The sequence below is a fragment of the Lithobates pipiens genome, unplaced genomic scaffold, assembly GCF_037356315.1.
Source record: "Lithobates pipiens isolate NorthernLeopardFrog02 unplaced genomic scaffold, aLitPip1_a1.2 Scaffold_8, whole genome shotgun sequence".
Lineage (NCBI taxonomy): Eukaryota > Metazoa > Chordata > Amphibia > Anura > Ranidae > Lithobates > Lithobates pipiens.
The window spans coordinates 567,839,079-567,844,078 of NW_027507903.1; the positions used below are offsets into that span (position 1 = coordinate 567,839,079).

General features: G+C 45.9%; 4 non-coding genes across 4 annotated transcripts; all 4 read right to left on the bottom strand.

Moving 5' to 3' along the window:
* Positions 1–122: 122 nt before the first annotated feature.
* On the bottom strand, positions 123–195 carry TRNAM-CAU (transfer RNA methionine (anticodon CAU)). Its single transcript has one exon. It is a non-coding gene; the product is annotated as a tRNA-Met (tRNA).
* A 1,040-nt stretch (positions 196–1,235) lies between these two features.
* On the bottom strand, positions 1,236–1,308 carry TRNAM-CAU (transfer RNA methionine (anticodon CAU)). The gene has a single exon. It is a non-coding gene; the product is annotated as a tRNA-Met (tRNA).
* Positions 1,309–2,348: 1,040 nt separating this feature from the next.
* Positions 2,349–2,421, bottom strand: TRNAM-CAU (transfer RNA methionine (anticodon CAU)). Its single transcript has one exon. It is a non-coding gene; the product is annotated as a tRNA-Met (tRNA).
* Positions 2,422–4,561: 2,140 nt separating this feature from the next.
* On the bottom strand, positions 4,562–4,634 carry TRNAM-CAU (transfer RNA methionine (anticodon CAU)). The gene has a single exon. It is a non-coding gene; the product is annotated as a tRNA-Met (tRNA).
* Between the last annotated feature and the right edge of the window lie 366 nt (positions 4,635–5,000).

Here is a 5,000-nt window from a genome sequence, read left to right on the forward strand (position 1 = left end):
CTGAAAGCTTGATCTTCCGGTCAATGTTCCATCCATATGGTTTCCTACAAGACCTAAGGGATGAAGAGTAGTGTTTTTCATAGATTAAGGACCCCAAGGCTCACAAAATGGTTAGAGAGTAGTGCCCCGTGTGAGGATCGAACTCACGACCTTCAGATTATGAGACTGACGCGCTACCTGCTGCGCTAACGAGGCCAATTAGTGAAAGTGATATGTGTGTCATAGCTGGCCACCATACTTGGAAGCTGATGGCGGTGGCACATCTTTTTTTCCCTTTGGTTTTCTCTATTTTTCTCAAAACAAGGCAGCTAGTTTTCCCATATGGTCTAGCGGTTAGGATTCCTGGTTTTCACCCAGGCGGCCCGGGTTCGACTCCCAGTATGGGAAATGCAAGTCCTTTTAACGACCCGCACACTCCTAGTGCTGAAACCTCAAAGCTGTTTTTCCATTGTAACCTCCAATCATTCCCTTGTTGTCAAAGTACCAAGGGTCAAAGCCAGGGATGCAGACAAGACAGGTCAAGCCGGGTCAGGACAGGAAATGAAATACTATCAGGAACACAGGAACTCACAGGGCAAGCTGAAGTTCATCCAGCAACTAATGGCTCATGCACGCGCTTTGGCGTACGTATATGCGCACTGGCACATGAATTTTCACACATGAATAATATCAGGATCACAGGAACTCACAGGGGAAGCTGAAGATCATCCAGCAACTAATGGCTTATGCTGCTAGCTTTAAATAGGCCACTGGGCACCAGAAATTGTCACGCATTGTGTGCGCTTTGGCGTACGCACATGCGTACTAGCACATGAAGTTTCTCGGCCGTTCTCGCTCTTCTGCACATTTGCATTGGCAAATATCTATGTGCCAATCTTCTGAAAACCATTCTCTGACAGAGACATCATCTTTTTTTTCCACACCTTTGAAAAAGCCCTTTTGAATTCCTCGGTGCTTTGTTCTTTCTGTGTGATGAAACTAAGGGAAGCATGTCACATAGATGAAAAATGCCTCTATTGTTCCAGGATGAGTAGACATTGTATCTTGCAAGGTCTGTTGGATGCAGAGCTAAAGATTTTAGCTGGGTGGAATATGGTGGAAGGCAAAAGAGCACTGAAAGCTTGATCTTCCGGTCAATGTTCCATCCATATGGTTTCCTACAAGACCTAAGGGATGAAGAGTAGTGTTTTTCATAGATTAAGGACCCCAAGGCTCACAAAATGGTTAGAGAGTAGTGCCCCGTGTGAGGATCGAACTCACGACCTTCAGATTATGAGACTGACGCGCTACCTGCTGCGCTAACGAGGCCAATTAGTGAAAGTGATATGTGTGTCATAGCTGGCCACCATACTTGGAAGCTGATGGCGGTGGCACATCTTTTTTTCCCTTTGGTTTTCTCTATTTTTCTCAAAACAAGGCAGCTAGTTTTCCCATATGGTCTAGCGGTTAGGATTTCTGGTTTTCACCCAGGCGGCCTGGGTTCGACTCCCGGTATGGGAAATGCGAGTCCTTTTAACGACCCGCACACTCCTAGTGCTGAAACCTCAAAAATGTTTTTCCATTGTAACCTCCAATCATTCCCTTGTTGTCAAAGTACCAAGGGTCAAAGCCAGGGATGCAGACAAGACAGGTCAAGCCGGGTCAGGACAGGAAATGAAATACTATCAGGAACACAGGAACTCACAGGGCAAGCTGAAGTTCATCCAGCAACTAATGGCTCATGCACGCGCTTTGGCGTACGTATATGCGCACTGGCACATGAATTTTCACACATGAATAATATCAGGATCACAGGAACTCACAGGGGAAGCTGAAGATCATCCAGCAACTAATGGCTTATGCTGCTAGCTTTAAATAGGCCACTGGGCACCAGAAATTGTCACGCATTGTGTGCGCTTTGGCGTACGCACATGCGTACTAGCACATGAAGTTTCTCGGCCGTTCTCGCTCTTCTGCACATTTGCATTGGCAAATATCTATGTGCCAATCTTCTGCAAACCATTCTCTGACAGAGACATCATCTTTTTTTTCCACACCTTTGAAAAAGCCCTTTTGAATTCCTCGGTGCTTTGTTCTTTCTGTGTGATGAAACTAAGGGAAGCATGTCACATAGATGGAAAATGCCTCTGTTGTTCCAGGATGAGTAGACATTGTATCTTGCAAGGTCTGTTGGATGCAGAGCTAAAGATTTTAGCTGGGTGGAATATGGTGGAAGGCAAAAGAGCACTGAAAGCTTGATCTTCCGGTCAATGTTCCATCCATATGGTTTCCTACAAGACCTAAGGGATGAAGAGTAGTGTTTTTCATAGATTAAGGACCCCAAGGCTCACAAAATGGTTAGAGAGTAGTGCCCCGTGTGAGGATCGAACTCACGACCTTCAGATTATGAGACTGACGCGCTACCTGCTGCGCTAACGAGGCCAATTAGTGAAAGTGATATGTGTGTCATAGCTGGCCACCATACTTGGAAGCTGATGGCGGTGGCACATCTTTTTTTCCCTTTGGTTTTCTCTATTTTTCTCAAAACAAGGCAGCTAGTTTTCCCATATGGTCTAGCGGTTAGGATTCCTGGTTTTCACCCAGGCGGCCCGGGTTCGACTCCCGGTATGGGAAATGCAAGTCCTTTTAACGACCCGCACACTCCTAGTGTTGAAACCTCAAAGCTGTTTTTCCATTGTAACCTCCAATCATTCCCTTGTTGTCAAAGTACCAAGGGTCAAAGCCAGGGATGCAGACAAGACAGGTCAAGCCGGGTCAGGACAGGAAATGAAATACTATCAGGAACACAGGAACTCACAGGGCAAGCTGAAGTTCATCCAGCAACTAATGGCTCATGCATGCGCTTTGGCGTACGTATATGCGCACTGGCACATGAATTTTCACACATGAATAATATCAGGATCACAGGAACTCACAGGGGAAGCTGAAGATCATCCAGCAACTAATGGCTTATGCTGCTAGCTTTAAATAGGCCACTGGGCACCAGAAATTGTCACGCATTGTGTACGCACATGCGTACTAGCACATGAAGTTTCTCGGCCGTTCTCGCTCTTCTGCACATTTGCATTGGCAAATATCTATGTGCCAATCTTCTGCAAACCATTCTCTGACAGAGACATCATCTTTTTTTTCCACACCTTTGAAAAAGCCCTTTTGAATTCCTCGGTGCTTTGTTCTTTCTGTGTGATGAAACTAAGGGAAGCATGTCACATAGATGGAAAATGCCTCTGTTGTTCCAGGATGAGTAGACATTGTATCTTGCAAGGTCTGTTGGATGCAGAGCTAAAGATTTTAGCTGGGTGGAATATGGTGGAAGGCAAAAGAGCACTGAAAGCTTGATCTTCCGGTCAATTTTCCATCCATATGGTTTCCTACAAGACCTAAGGGATGAAGAGTAGTGTTTTTCATAGATTAAGGACCCCAAGGCTCACAAAACGGTTAGAGAGTAGTGCCCCGTGTGAGGATCGAACTCCCGACCTTCAGATTATGAGACTGACGCGCTACCTGCTGCGCTAACGAGGCCAATTAGTGAAAACGATATGTGTGTCATAGCTGGCCACCATACTTGGAAGCTGATGGCGGTGGCACATCTTTTTTTCCCTTTGGTTTTCTCTATTTTTCTCAAAACAAGGCAGCTAGTTTTCCCATATGGTCTAGCGGTTAGGATTCCTGGTTTTCACCCAGGCGGCCCGGGTTCGACTCCCGGTATGAGAAATGCAAGTCCTTTTAACGACCCGCACACTCCTAGTGCTGAAACCTCAAAGCTGTTTTTCCATTGTAACCTCCAATCATTCCCTTGTTGTCAAAGTACCAAGGGTCAAAGCCAGGGATGCAGACAAGACAGGTCAAGCCGGGTCAGGACAGGAAATCAAATACTATCAGGAACACAGGAACTCACAGGGCAAGCTGAAGTTCATCCAGCAACTAATGGCTCATGCACGCGCTTTGGCGTACGTATATGCGCACTGGCACATGAATTTTCACACATGAATAATATCAGGATCACAGAAACTCACAGGGGAAGCTGAAGATCATCCAGCAACTAATGGCTTATGCTGCTAGCTTTAAATAGGCCACTGGGCACCAGAAATTGTCACGCATTGTGTGCGCTTTGGCGTACGCACATGCGTACTAGCACATGAAGTTTCTCGGCCGTTCTCGCTCTTCTGCACATTTGCATTGGCAAATATCTATGTGCCAATCTTCTGCAAACCATTCTCTGACAAAGACATCATCTTTTTTTTCCACACCTTTGAAAAAGCCCTTTTGAATTCCTCTGTGCTTTGTTCTTTCTGTGTGATGAAACTAAGGGAAGCATGTCACATAGATGGAAAATGCCTCTGTTGTTCCAGGATGAGTAGACATTGTATCTTGCAAGGTCTGTTGGATGCAGAGCTAAAGATTTTAGCTGGGTGGAATATGGTGGAAGGCAAAAAGCACTGAAAGCTTGATCTTCCGGTCAATTTTCCATCCATATGGTTTCCTACAAGACCTAAGGGATGAAGAGTAGTGTTTTTCATAGATTAAGGACCCCAAGGCTCACAAAATGGTTAGAGAGTAGTGCCCCGTGTGAGGATCGAACTCACGACCTTCAGATTATGAGACTGACGCGCTACCTGCTGCGCTAACGAGGCCAATTAGTGAAAGCGATATGTGTGTCATAGCTGGCCACCATACTTGGAAGCTGATGGCGGTGGCACATCTTTTTTTCCCTTTGGTTTTCTCTATTTTTCTCAAAACAAGGCAGCTAGTTTTCCCATATGGTCTGGCGGTTAGGATTCCTGGTTTTCACCCAGGCGGCCCGGGTTTGACTCCCGGTATGGGAAATGCAAGTCCTTTTAACGACCCGCACACTCCTAGTGCTGAAACCTCAAAAATGTTTTTCCATTGTAACCTCCAATCATTCCCTTGTTGTCAAAGTACCAAGGGTCAAAGCCAGGGATGCAGACAAGACAGGTCAAGCCGGGTCAGGACAGGAAATGAAATACTATCAGGAACAC